This window comes from Tamandua tetradactyla, chromosome 1 (assembly GCF_023851605.1).
Source record: "Tamandua tetradactyla isolate mTamTet1 chromosome 1, mTamTet1.pri, whole genome shotgun sequence".
Lineage (NCBI taxonomy): Eukaryota > Metazoa > Chordata > Mammalia > Pilosa > Myrmecophagidae > Tamandua > Tamandua tetradactyla.
This window is the reverse complement of record NC_135327.1, coordinates 55327882-55340984: the sequence shown is the minus strand read 5'-3', so window position 1 is coordinate 55340984 and position 13103 is coordinate 55327882. Positions and strand designations below refer to the sequence as shown.

The following is a 13103-nucleotide window of genomic DNA, read 5'->3' as shown; positions in this document are numbered from 1 at the left end:
CCACAGTCTTTGATTGTGTGCTTGACACGGTAAAATATTTGTGTAAAGGATGGTGTTATCTTCTTCTAGAGAGGGCCCAATCTGACTTTGCCAGGCACCTTGGGGAACCAGTAATCGAGAATTGTGTTAGTCCATTTATGGGGCCCTTACCAAGCACTCAGTAAGTGCAAGCCTTGGCATCATGGGATTGAGAAAGTCTTCTTGACCCAAAGGGGGATGAAAGAAACGAGACAAAATAAAGTTTCAGCGGCTGAGAGATTTCAAACAGAGTCAAGAGGTGATCCTGGAGGTTATTCTTACGCATTATATAGATATCCCTTTTTAGTTTATGGTGTATTGGAGTGGCTAGTGGGAAGTGCCTGAAACTGTAGAGCTGTGTTCCAGTAGCCTTAATTCTCGAAGAAAACTGTATAAAGATACGACTATTACAATGTGACCGTGTGATTGTGAAAACCTTGTGTCCGATGCTCCTTGTATCAACAGTATGGACAGATAAATTAGTAATAGGAGGAGATAAAGGGTACAAATTGGGTAGAATGAAACACTGTGGGTCAGTGAGAGGGAGGGGTAAGGCGTCTGAGACATATGAATTCTTTTTTTATTATTTCTTTTTCTGGAGTGATGTAAATGTTCTTAAAATGATCATGGTGATAAATACAGAACTATATGATGATATTGTGAGCCATCGATTTTATGATATGGTTGAACTGTATGTGTGTGGCTATTTCTCAATAAAAAGTATATGTATATATATATATGGCTGTGTAATAAATTGCTCCTGAATTTAGGAAAAGTAAAAAAATTATACCAGCCCTTGTACCTTACTGTGCTGCTCGCCCCAAGAAGCCTTTGTGAATTCTGGGGTCCTTTGAAAGGGAGAGCCCCCTAAATCCTGTAACAGCTCAGAGTGGATGAACTGATCACATTGAGAATGTCATCAAAGAGGCAGAGAAGCCCGGGATGTCTGGGCATGATGTGAGGCAAGACAAATGGAGGGCACCGAGCCAGAGACGGCTCCGTGAAGAGGCACTAGGAGGGGCCAAGTTCACTGCCCCCCACTGTATACTTTGCCCTTTGCTGTCCCCGGCATCAGCTATCAGAAAGCCTCTTTTCTACCTTTAACAATCTCCCCGCAGTGTTTGTTTGACGGGTTTGCAGTTTCGCAGGCAGTGCCCGGCTTTCCAAATAGAAACTGACTTCCTCCGGCCCCAGAATGTTTGCGGCGTACTGGGTTTAACCTGAGCTTCAAGGAAACTTCCAGGCCACACCGATGCCCCAGTGTTTGCAGAACAGAGCAACGAGTGAGCAGCGTTTTCTTCCAGTGTGTTCTATACTGATAGATTCAAAAGGTTTCTTTGGTGGTGTCTCCATGTTTCATTATTTGAGCTCTGAGAATTGAAGCCCCATAGCTTCCACAGACATAACAGCGGGATAAATCACATCCACAATGTACAGTCCCCTCCCCACCATCCACTGCTATCACCTTCCCTTCACCCCAAGCAGAAACCCTGCACACATTTTCCCTTACTGCCCCATTGTCCCTGCCCCCACCCCCACCTCTACTTCCTGTCTCTGTAAGTCTGATAGTCTCTTTAGTGACCATGGGGCTTAAATGTAGCATCTTAAATTTATAACAATCTCATTGACTTTGATATTAACTTAGCTTCAATAGCATATGTAAACTGTGTGGCTCTACCCCTCTGTTCCCCACCTTTGTGAAGGGCTTGTCACAAATTACCTACTTATACATTATGAGTCCCAAAGCATTGATGTATCGTGACTTTTTATGCATCTGCTTTTAGAACCTGTAGGAAGTAAAAAGTGGAGTTACAAATGAAAAGTACAATAGTACTGGTATTTGTATTTACCTATGTCATTATCTTTACCAGAGACTTTTATTTTTTCTTGTGGCTTCAGTCAATTGTCTAGTATCCATCCTTTCCTTTCAACCTGAAGGTTCCCAAAAACATTTTTTGAAGGGTCAATCCAGCGTTGACAAACTCCCTCAGCCTTTGTTCACCTGGCACTGTCTCAATACCACCCTCATTTTGAAAGAGTTTTACTGATAAAGAATTGTTGGAGGAAGGAAAGGAGAAAGGAAAAGAAAGGAAGAAAGACACTTTTTCCAATCTTTGAGGATTGGCCTGTCTGAGTTCTCCCCTTTAGGGCTTATCCACACAATGAGATTAGAGAATAACTACAGGCCAAACCATCAGGGCCTCCCTGGCTCTTTCTGCACGTGCATCCTGTCTTAGCCCTGGGAATTCCCCTGTTAATAGTCAGAATGTCCACTCTTCCCCAGGACACTGTTTCCTCACTGTCCCGGGCACCCACTGGGCGTCCTACAGCCCCAGCAGTCCCTTGCCCCAGGCAGCCGCTTGCTGCGGGCTCCCAAGTTCTGCAGGAGAGCTTTGGGAGCGCATCTTTATGCAGGGCAAGCTACAGGGTGGCTCGTCCCTCAGGCCACCACGAGCCAGACCGGGCCAGACGTCCCTGCTCCAGGGTGTGCACGAGGCCCCCTCCGCTCCCTCGGGATCCGTGACCACAGCCCCGTGCCAGGCCCACCCCGAGGGCCTGCTGCTTTCAGGGGAACCTTCACTGATTCAGCGCTCACCCTGTGACTGCAGTCCTTTAACTCTTTTCTGGAGCTTTGAAGGAGATGTTTCTGCCAGTTCTGCTGGGTGTTCAAAGCTCATGGGGGGGTGAGTGGGGGATACAGAGCCCTGCAGCCTCTCACTCTTCCTTCCTGACCCAGGCTCCCTCTCTGTTATTTCAAAAATTAATGCTTTCTTTTTAATTAAAAGAACATGTCGAGCATGAGAGGATTGCTGGCAATAATTTAAGAACTATCTAGATCTATCAGACATTTTGCCATGTATGTTTGAAGTCTGTCCATCTGTCTCTTTCTCATGAAAGAAAATGTTAGAGAAACATCTCAAATCTCTCCCGCCTCACCTTTCCCTCTCTTACCTCCCAAGGCTACCGGTACCCTGAATTGGGCCTCACCTTATGTTGCTTTACTGGGATACACAAGCATACTGCGGAAATTATATGGCACAGTTTTTATGTTTTTTCTTTTTCTTTTTTTTTTAAGAATTCGCATGACTAGTGCCTTACTGCACATACCCACTTCAGGCTCCTGTCTGATCCGTGCTCTGGGTCTGGATCCATGCTCACTTCCCCGGCTGCCTCTCCCTCTGGTTGCTCCCAGCTGCTTTGCGGGAGGAAAGCAGGAAACGTCCAGGGTAACAGCAGCTCCTGGTGCAGGCAAGGGCAGATTTTCAAGGTTATGCTTCTCAACAGATGCAGAAAAGCAGGGGACAAAGCTTTCACTGTGGACTACACTGCACGGCCACAAGCCAGTGGACTGTCAGGGCGACTGACCTCCTGGCAGAGGCTGCAGAGCCTGGACCCAGGGGAAAGGACAATTTGCTCCATCTTCTATGCTGGGGACCAACTCAAGGACACAAAACCTGGGCATAAACGGCCTGTCCTTTACTCAGTTTTTTTCTCCATCCACCGAGCAGTCGGATGTTCCTGTGATTCTCTGGCATCTGCTCCAGGTGAAATGTCAGAAAGCTGTACCTGTCAGTGACATGCAGCCCACCAGCATGTGATGATCCTGGCATTCGGGGCCACCCAGGTGAAGGGCAGAGGAGCAGGTTAGGGCTCGTGGCCTTGCAGCGCCCTCCGGTGGCTGCATCATGTGAGCTGTGACGACATGGCAGCTGTCCTGTCACTGTCACCTCTCCTCTTGGACCTGTGCCTCCCTCACTAGTGCACACCCAGGCCCACTAGACTGACGTCTTACTGCATCCCCCAAATCACTGACACCCAACCCATATTGGTTTCTATGTGTTAGTCCCAGTGACTGGAGCTGTGGGAATCAAAAATAAGACAAATGCATTGCTCCAGAGGAATGGCAGGTTTATTGGGCAAGAGAGACATGCAAGTAGCTGGCCAGATTTGGAATTCGCATAGCCAAGACTGGACAAGAGTGAGCCAAGTGCTGGGGGGATACAGAGGGAGGAGGGAGGGGGAGGGGAGGGAGTGTCAGCCATGGCGACCGGGGGCCTCGTTGGGGACACCGGCGTGTGCCGGGTTCTCATGGAGAAGCATGATTCTGAAGTGGGGGAGAAGGACAGGGCGCGGCCAGGTCCTCCCTACTCCCCCCATCTCCTTGGAGCTTGCTCTCTCTCCTCCCTCCTTCCTCATCACAGAGGGTCAGGAGCTTTCCAAATTGAGAGTTTGGAAATTGAGACACAAAAGGTCTCCCCTTTCCGGGAGAACATCGGGGCCCCCGTGTGCCCCTTTCAGGTCTTGCCTGGTTCCTCCCAGCTGCCCAGCCCTCGTGCCTTCCACCCTGCCAGGGAACCACTGGATTCATGAGTCTGCACTGCCTGTGTACAATCTGTGTGCCTTAGGAATCAAAACGGTGAAAACAGTTCTTGAACCTGTACAGGGGATTAGGAAAAAATCAGGCAGCCTGACCAAAAAGTCTTCTAAGGGGAAAAAAAGGGGGCTTTTCAGTTACTCTAGGAGAACTCACGGGAGGGTGTGAGGAGGTGACTCTGGGGCCGAGGAGGCGGATGGAGGCTGGAGAAAGAAGGAAAATGAAGTCCAGGGGCAGTGAGAGGAGGTGGTGGGAAGACGCCAGGGGGAAGAAGGACTGCTTGGGGGGTTGGTGGAAGGATGTTTCGTGGCTTATTTTAGCTGGGCTGGAGGGCTTGGGTATATTCATCCATTGCGGGGCATAACGATTGTTTTTCTGGAATCATAAGGAGCCATTGAGGCCGAGGGGGCAGGAGAGTGACATAATGAGAGTGTCTCTTTATGCACGCCCCATAAATAAATGTCACCCTCCGATGTAGTTCTGTGACAAGGCCCATCTCTGGCTGGAAGGGGTCCTGGCCCTCTGTCCCTGCGAACCGTCCCCACCCCTCCCCCAGGGAGACTGAGGAAGCCCGCCACGAGCCTTCAGCCAGTCTTAGTCTTCATCCAGCGAAGAGCGGATGCATCAGTGATTCTCCAGCCTCCGCTCAAGGTAAAATGCCGGAAAACTGTACCAATCCGTGACCTGACACATGACAGGCTACAGCGCACTAGAGCACCCCGCACCGATTCCTGAGCTGGGGGGGATGCTAGATTTGCTGCTGCACTGGTGCGCCCGCTCGGTCCTGGAGCGCCCTCTGCTGGCCAATTTGAAAGTGTGCATTCTAAATCAACATCACATAAAAACCAAGGGATGAAATTGTTGGAGTTCTGCCTTTATAGTTACAACTGTAACGCTGTTGGATGTTAATGGATTAAAATCCCCATTCTAAATATTTGCAAATTTTTTTTAAAAGTTGGTTCATCACCATAAGTACTTGGAATCTCAGGTAGGACATGAGATTTTGTTGGTTTGTCCAGAGTAATGCCCCATGAATCCTAGAGTGATTCGATCAGTGAGTGGGAAAGTATTTGCAAAGCCCCCTTGGGGGAATGGTGAGAACGGGGAGAAATTCAACTTCCCCAAGTTGAATTCTTGATATTCTCACAAGCAATGTGGACAACCAAAACTATAGGCTGAGCCCCCAGTCTTGGGGTTTGTTCATATGAAACTTAACCCTACAAAGGATAGGTCAAGTCTACTTAAAATTTAGGCCTAAGAGTCACCCCCAAGAGAGCATCTTTTGTTGCTCAGATGTGGCCTCTCTCTCCAGTCAACACAACAAGCAAACTCACCACCTTCTCCCTGTCTACGTGGGACATGACTCCCAGGGGTGTGGACCTTACTGGCAACGTGGGACAGAAATCCTAGAAAGAGCTGAGACTCAGCATCAAGGGATTGAGAAAAACCCTAGAATGAGCTGAGACTTAGCATCAAGGGATTGAGAAAACCTTCTCGACCAGAAGGGGGAAGAATGAAATGAGACAAAGTGTCAATGGCTGAGAGATTCCAAACAGAGTTGAGAGGTTATCCTGGAGGTTATTCTTATGCATTAAGTAGATATCACCTTGTTTTCAAGATGTAATGGAGAGGCTGGAGGGAACTGCCTGAAAATGTAGAGCTGTGTTCCAGTAGCCCTGTTTCTTGAAGATGATTGAATAATGATATAGCTTTCACAATGTGATTGTGTGATTGTGAAAACCTTGTGTCTGATGCTCCTCTTATGTACCTTGTCAACAGACGAATAGAACATATGGAATAAAAATAAATAATAGGGGGAACAAATGCTAAAATAAATTTAGTTTGAAATGCTAGTGATCAGTGAAAGTGAGGGGTAAGGGGTATGGTAGGTATAATCTTTTCTTTTCTTTCTTGTGTTCATTTTATTTCTTTTTCTATTGTCTTTTTATTTCTTTTTCTGAATTAATGCAAATGTTCTAAGAAATGATGAATATGCAACTAAGTGATGATATTGTGAATTACTGATTATATAAGTTGATGTTTTATTTGGTTTGTTAATTTTTTTAATTAACAAATAAATTTTTTTTTAAAGTTGGTTCATGTATATGCTATCTACAAGAGACTCACCTTAAATTCAAAAACACAAACAGGCTGAAAGTGAAAGGTTAGTGAACGATACTCTATGCAAACAGTAACCAAAAAAGAGCTGGGGTGCCTATGCTAGCATTGGAAAAATAGACTTTAAATGCAAAACTATTATAAGGGACATAGGAGGACACTATCTATTAATAAAAGAGGCAATCCATCAAGAAGAAATAACAATCCTACTTATGCACCTAACCAGGGTGCCCCAAAATACGTGAGGTAAACACTGACAAGCAGAGGGGCAGACAGAGACATCTCTACAATAATAGAAACTTCATTACACAACTTTCATCATTAGATAGAAAATCTAGACAGTGGATCAATAAGGAAACTGAGAACCTAAATAATATGATAAATTTACTAGTCCTAACAGACGTACACAGAACATATCGCGCCCCAAAATAGCAGGGAATGCATTTTTCTCAAGTGCACATGGATCATTCTCCCTGCTTTTGGTGGTTTGAAGCTGTTATGTACTCCAGAAAAGGCCATGATCTTTTTTTTTCCCCAATTTTTAATCTTTTTATTTTGTAATACATTCAAACTTACAGGCCAGTTATAAAATTAATATAAAACCTATACAGAGAATCTAACATACTCCTATTCCCCCAGATCCACCAATTTCAACATTTTGCCACATTTGCCGAATCTTTCTATCTATCCATCATTCTATCAATCAGTCTCTCTGCTATTCATTAGTGAGGCCATGTGTTGTTGGTTTTTTTTTTTTGATAGTGTTGTATTACAAAATATTTTTTAAAATTCTTCTTTAATGAAGACTTCTAGGCAGAAAAATACAGAGGTCTTCACTGGGCCATTAACTGGTACATACTAGCTCAATTAAATCTCTAACAGTTATTTAGCTCATAAAGAAAAATTATTTTCAACAAAAAAACCTAAGTAAGCCCTAAGAGAGGAGGATACAAGGTGCCCGTCATAGCATAGGAAATTATCGGCACTTTTTGCACCATAAGCTGACTGACATAGTCTACAATCTACCTGGGAAGACAAAGACTTATAAACAGAACAAGGATTTTTAAATTAGAAAAGAAAAAAAGCAAAATGAAAAATTTAGAAAGTTATCTATAAATACTAATAGGAAGCTGGTCAACTTCTCAGGAATAGATAAAAATGCAAATCCAAATAACTGAGCAAAAATGATTTAGACTGGACACACTTCCAAAAACCAGTACATATATGACTTGACAGGGAACAAGCATATTTCAATTACTATCGAATGCACAGTTAAGTTTCTACTTATAGAATTCAAATTTCCAAAAGACCACTAAAAATTGGAATTTTAAATCAAACAGCAGAAAAACATGAGACACTTAACTTCAATTCCAGGGAGGAATGTGGGTTCCAGAGTCGAGCAAACCTAGGTTGGAATCCTAGCACTAGGATTCAAACTTTTCTGCCACTTTTTTAGCTACTAGCTGAATGTTTTTTGGCAAATCATTTAACTTCTGTAAGCCTCAGCTTCCACATCTATAAAATGGCAGCAATAAAATGTCTTAATTCATTGGTACATTACATGAAAGTACATAGTACAGGACCTGATATATGATAAGCATTCAATAAATAATTCAAATGATTTTGCTAACCTATTTCATTAATCCTAAATGCATTTTTTCACATTCTTATATCTCTGAAATTGGGATGCATCTTATCACTGATGGCATATCATGGTTTCATTGGCAGAGTTTTTCTTTCTTAGTGGTATATAAAATATCAGTGCATATTATAATCAATAGCAGCTTAGAGTCGATGAAATATGGTATTAATCATGGTAAATCTATATTCCCAATTTCTGTTTTCAGATTATTCTGAATATGATAACCAAATTGAGATTTAAAAAATTTCAAAGTCTTAGCAAAATTTTTCCCATACATCATGTACAAATGGTTTTGAGACAAATTAATTTTGTAAAAAATGGTTTATCAAGTACATTTTTATACAAAATCTAGCCCAGGAACACACAATTGTTGCCACATGGAAAGGTACTTTTATCAAACTTTGAATCTAAGAACATACAAATGTTTCTTTATCATGTCTACAGTAATTGTCTATGTGCTTCCATTTAACTTGTTTAAAAATTCTACATACCGCCATTATTTCTTCTGTCCCAGTTACAGTACAATGACAGGGTGAAAGAGGGTTGGTTAGAACAACTCTCTAAGCAGTTTTCTGCTGTCCCTTCTTTCCAATCAGAGAGAAGTGGCGGTGAGGGATCACACCACCCCCAGCTATGGTAGCTTTGATCAGAGAATCCAATTCTTCATCACCACCGATTGCAAGTTGCAAGTGACCTGGAGTGATACGCTTTACTTTGAGATCCTTAGAGCCATTACCTGCCAGTTCCAGCACCTCAGCAGTGAGATATTCCAGAATTACCACACTATACACTGCAGCAGTGGCACCAACCGTCCCATGGCTTGTAGTATGAGCCTTCAAGTGTCTGTGAGTATGGCCCACCGGAAACTGGAATCAACTCTTTGTGAGCGAGATACTTCTTTAGCTTTGGCCTTTGCACTGTCTTTTCCAGCTTTGCCTCCGGCCATGGTGTCGGAGCAGCTCCCGGAGCGCTGCTTCCACCGGTCTGCTCTGACACGTTGCCGCATGTTGCCGCATGTTGCCGCATGCACTGCTCAGCCGCCGGCGCCGCACCTGCTCCCCCTCCCCAGTCGCCGCTGCCGCTGGCGTTATCGCAGCCCCTCAGGCCATGCGTTTTTAATCCGTTCCTGTGGGTGCAGACCTGTTGAAGGTGGGAACTTTTAAAAAAAAATTTTTTTACACTATGAAATATAAATATATACAAAAAAAGGGATAAATTTCAAAGTACATTTTAACAAGTAGAACAGATTTGAAAGTTTGGTATAGATACAGTTCTACGAGTTTTCGTTTTTTCTTCTAGCTGCTCCAAGACACTAGAGACTGAAAGAAATATCAGTGTAATGATTCAGTAGTCATATTCATTTGTTACATCCTTCCTTCTCAGTTATACTCACCCTTCTCTTTAAATAACATATATACATAAGAGCAATAAATGTCAAATTACATCCCAACAATTAGTTGTAGAACAGCTTTCTGAGTTTGGTATGGGCTACAATTCCACAATTTCAGGTTATTATTTCTAGCTGCTCTAAGGTACTGGAGGCTAAAAAAATATTAGTATAATGATCCAGCACTCATATTCATTTGTTGAACCCTACCTTCTCTGTATAACTTCACCATCACCTTTGATCTTTTTCCCATATTTGGGCTATGGCCATTCTAATTTTTTCATGTTGGAAGGGGCTGTCAATAATATGGGATAGGGGGATGACAGTAGCTGATGTTCTAGAAAGGCTGGACCTCTGTATTTCAGGACTTATCTGTTCCAGGGACCCATCTGGACATTGTAGGTTTCTGTAAAGCTACCCTAGTGCATGGAACCTTTGTAGAACCTTATATATTGTCCTAGAAGTTCTTTAGGATTGACATGAATTGTTTTGGTTGGGGTTTGGCAAGTTATGGGAGGTAGCAATGTCTGACTGAAGCGTGCATAAGAGTGACCTCCAGAGTAGCCTCTCTTCTCTATTTGAACTGTCTCAGCCACTTTACTTTATTTGTTACACTTCTTTTCCCCCTTTTTGTCAGGATGGCATTGTTGATGCCATGGTGCTAGGAGAGGGTTGGAACTTTTGGTTAGGTTGTTTCAACTGAGATGTGACCTGCCTCATTCAGGTGGATCTTGATCCTTGATCCTTTTTTTCTGGAATCTTTTATAAGAGGATAAAATACATACAAAAGCTAAGAGATGAATTTAAGAGACGCTCATAGAGAAGAGCCCCAGAGAAGCTGAGAGAGGAGGACACTAGAACCAGAAGCTGAAACCAATGAAACCCAGGAGCAAAGCACCAGCAGATGCCAGCCACGTGCCTTCCCACGTGACAGAGGAGTCCCAGGGGCCAGCAACCTGTCTTCAGCATCCAGTTTCAGCAAACCAAAACACTGCTAGATCATGACGTTTGGTCACAAACAAGTCTCAATAAATTTTAAAAGATTGAAATTATACAAAGCACTTTTTCTGACCATAATGGAATGAAGCTGGAAATCAATACAGGTAGAAGACTGGAGAATCATAAATATATGGAAGTTAACCAACAATACAGTCTTAAACAATCAGTGGGCCAAAGAAGAAATTACAAGGAAAGTCAGTAAATATCTTGAGATGAATGAAAACAAGAACACAACATATCAAAACGTATGGGATACAACAAAGGCAGTGCTGAGAGAGAAATTTATAGCCCTAAATGCTACATTAAAAAAGAAGAGCATGGGCTACCGTGGCTCAGCAGGCAGAGTTCTCACCGGCTTCAGTTTCCGGTGCCTGCCCATGCAAAAAAAAAAAGCAGCAGCAGAAAGAGCTAAAGTCAGAGACCTAACTGCACACGTGCAGGAACTAGAGAAAGAACAGCAAACTCGTCCCCCCCAAAAAGCAGAAGGAAAGAAATAACAAAGATTAACACAGAAACTAATGAAATAGAAAATTTTAAAAAAGAAGCAACAATAGAATTAACAAAGCCAGAAGTTAGTTCTTTGAGAAGATCAATAAAAATGGACAAACCCTTAGCTAAACTGACAAAGAAAAAGAAGATGTAAATAAAGTCAGAAATGAAAAGGAAAACATTACGCCTGACCCCACAGAAATAAAAAGGATCATTAGAACATACTATAAACAACTGTATGCCAACAAATTAGACAATTTAGATTGAATGAACAATTTCCTAGAAATGCAGAACAACCTACACTGACTCTAGAAGAAATAGAAGACCTCAAGAGACCAACTACAAGAGACTGAATCAGTCATTAAAAACCTCCAACTGAATGTAAAATGGTACAGCTGCTGTGGAAGAAAGATGGCTTGGCAATTCCTTAGAAAACTAAAATATAGAGATTGCCTTACAACTTGGCAATTCAGCTACTAGGTATATACCCAGAAGATCTGAAAGCAGGGACACAAACAGATAGGTGCACAGCGATGTTCCTTGTGGCATTATTCACAATTGCCAGAAAATGGATAAACAACATGTGGTATATACATAGAATAGAATATTACTCAGCAGTAAGAAGGAATGAAGTCCTAAAGCACAAAATGAAGTCCTAACATAGATGAACCTTGCAGTCATAATGCCAAGTTAAATAAGACTCAAAAGGACAACTATTGGATGACTTCACTAATATGAGCTAATTGTAATATGTAAACTCATAGACATGAAAATCCAGAATACAGGCTACCATGAGGCTAGAGAATGGGGAGCAGTTGCTTAATATGCACAGAAATTTTAAACTAGGTTGGATTTAAAGTTTGGAAATGGATAGAGGTGACAGTAGCACGTTTTGGGGAGTATGAACAATAGTGCTGAATTGTCTGTGAATGTGGTTGAAATGGGTTGATGAGAGTCATATATGTCACCAGAAGGAAAGCTAGAGGTTAAAATATGGGAACGTATAACACAGTGAGCACTGTGTTGGACGGTATCTGTGATTAATACTACAAATACACATGATTTATTTCATGAGCCATAGCAAATGTATAACACTTTTTCAAGGAGTTAATAGTAGAATGGGGTATATGGGAAATATATACCTATTGCAAACTATGGACTATAGTCAACACTAATATCTTAATATTCTTTCATCAACAGTAACAAATGTCCCACATCAATAGTAGGGTTCAACAATAGAGGGATAGGGGAGTGCAGGATATTTGGGGTTTTCTTTTTTTGCCTATTTTGTATTTTTCTTTCTGCAGTAATGAAAACATTCTAAAATTGATCGTGGTGATGATTATAGAACTATGTATTGATACTGTGAGCTACTGATTGTATATTTTGGATGGATTATATGATATCTGAATATATCTCAAGGAAATTTGCATTAGGAAAAAACCTTCCAACAAAGAAAAGTCCAGGATTAGATGGCATCACAGGTGAATTCTAGCAAGCATTCCAAGAAGAATTAATATCAATCCTGCTCAGACTCTTCCAAAAAATTGTAGAGGAGGGAACACAAACATTCTATGAAACCAACATCATCCAAATAACAAAGCCTGATAAAGATACTGCAAGAAAAGAAAATTACAGACCAGAGATGCAATATCTCTAATGCATATAGATGCAAAAATCCCTAAGAAAATACTTGTAGACTGGATCCAACAGCACATTAAAAGGATTACACACCATGACAAAGTGGGTTTTATTTATGCAAGGGAGGTTCAACACAAGAAAATCAATTAATGTAATACACCACATTAATAAATCAAAGGGGAAAACCAAGTGCTCATCTCAATTGATGCAGAAAGGGCATTTAATAAAATCCAGGATCTTTTCTTGATGCAACCAATTTGAAAGATAAGAATAGAAGAAAACTTCCTCAACATGATAAAGGGTATATAGAAAAACCCACAGCTAACACTGTACTCAATGGTGAGAGACTGAAAGCTTTCCGTCTAAGATCAGGAATAAGACAAGGATGTCCACTGTCACCACTGCTATTCAACCTTGTGCGAGAAGTTCTAGCT

The 13103-nt window shown here is 42.1% G+C and overlaps 1 pseudogene; it reads right to left on the bottom strand.

The window, feature by feature from the left end:
- Positions 1 to 8622: 8622 nt before the first annotated feature.
- LOC143684377 (histone H2A.V pseudogene) lies at positions 8623 to 9163 on the bottom strand (annotated as a pseudogene).
- Positions 9164 to 13103: the final 3940 nt, after the last annotated feature.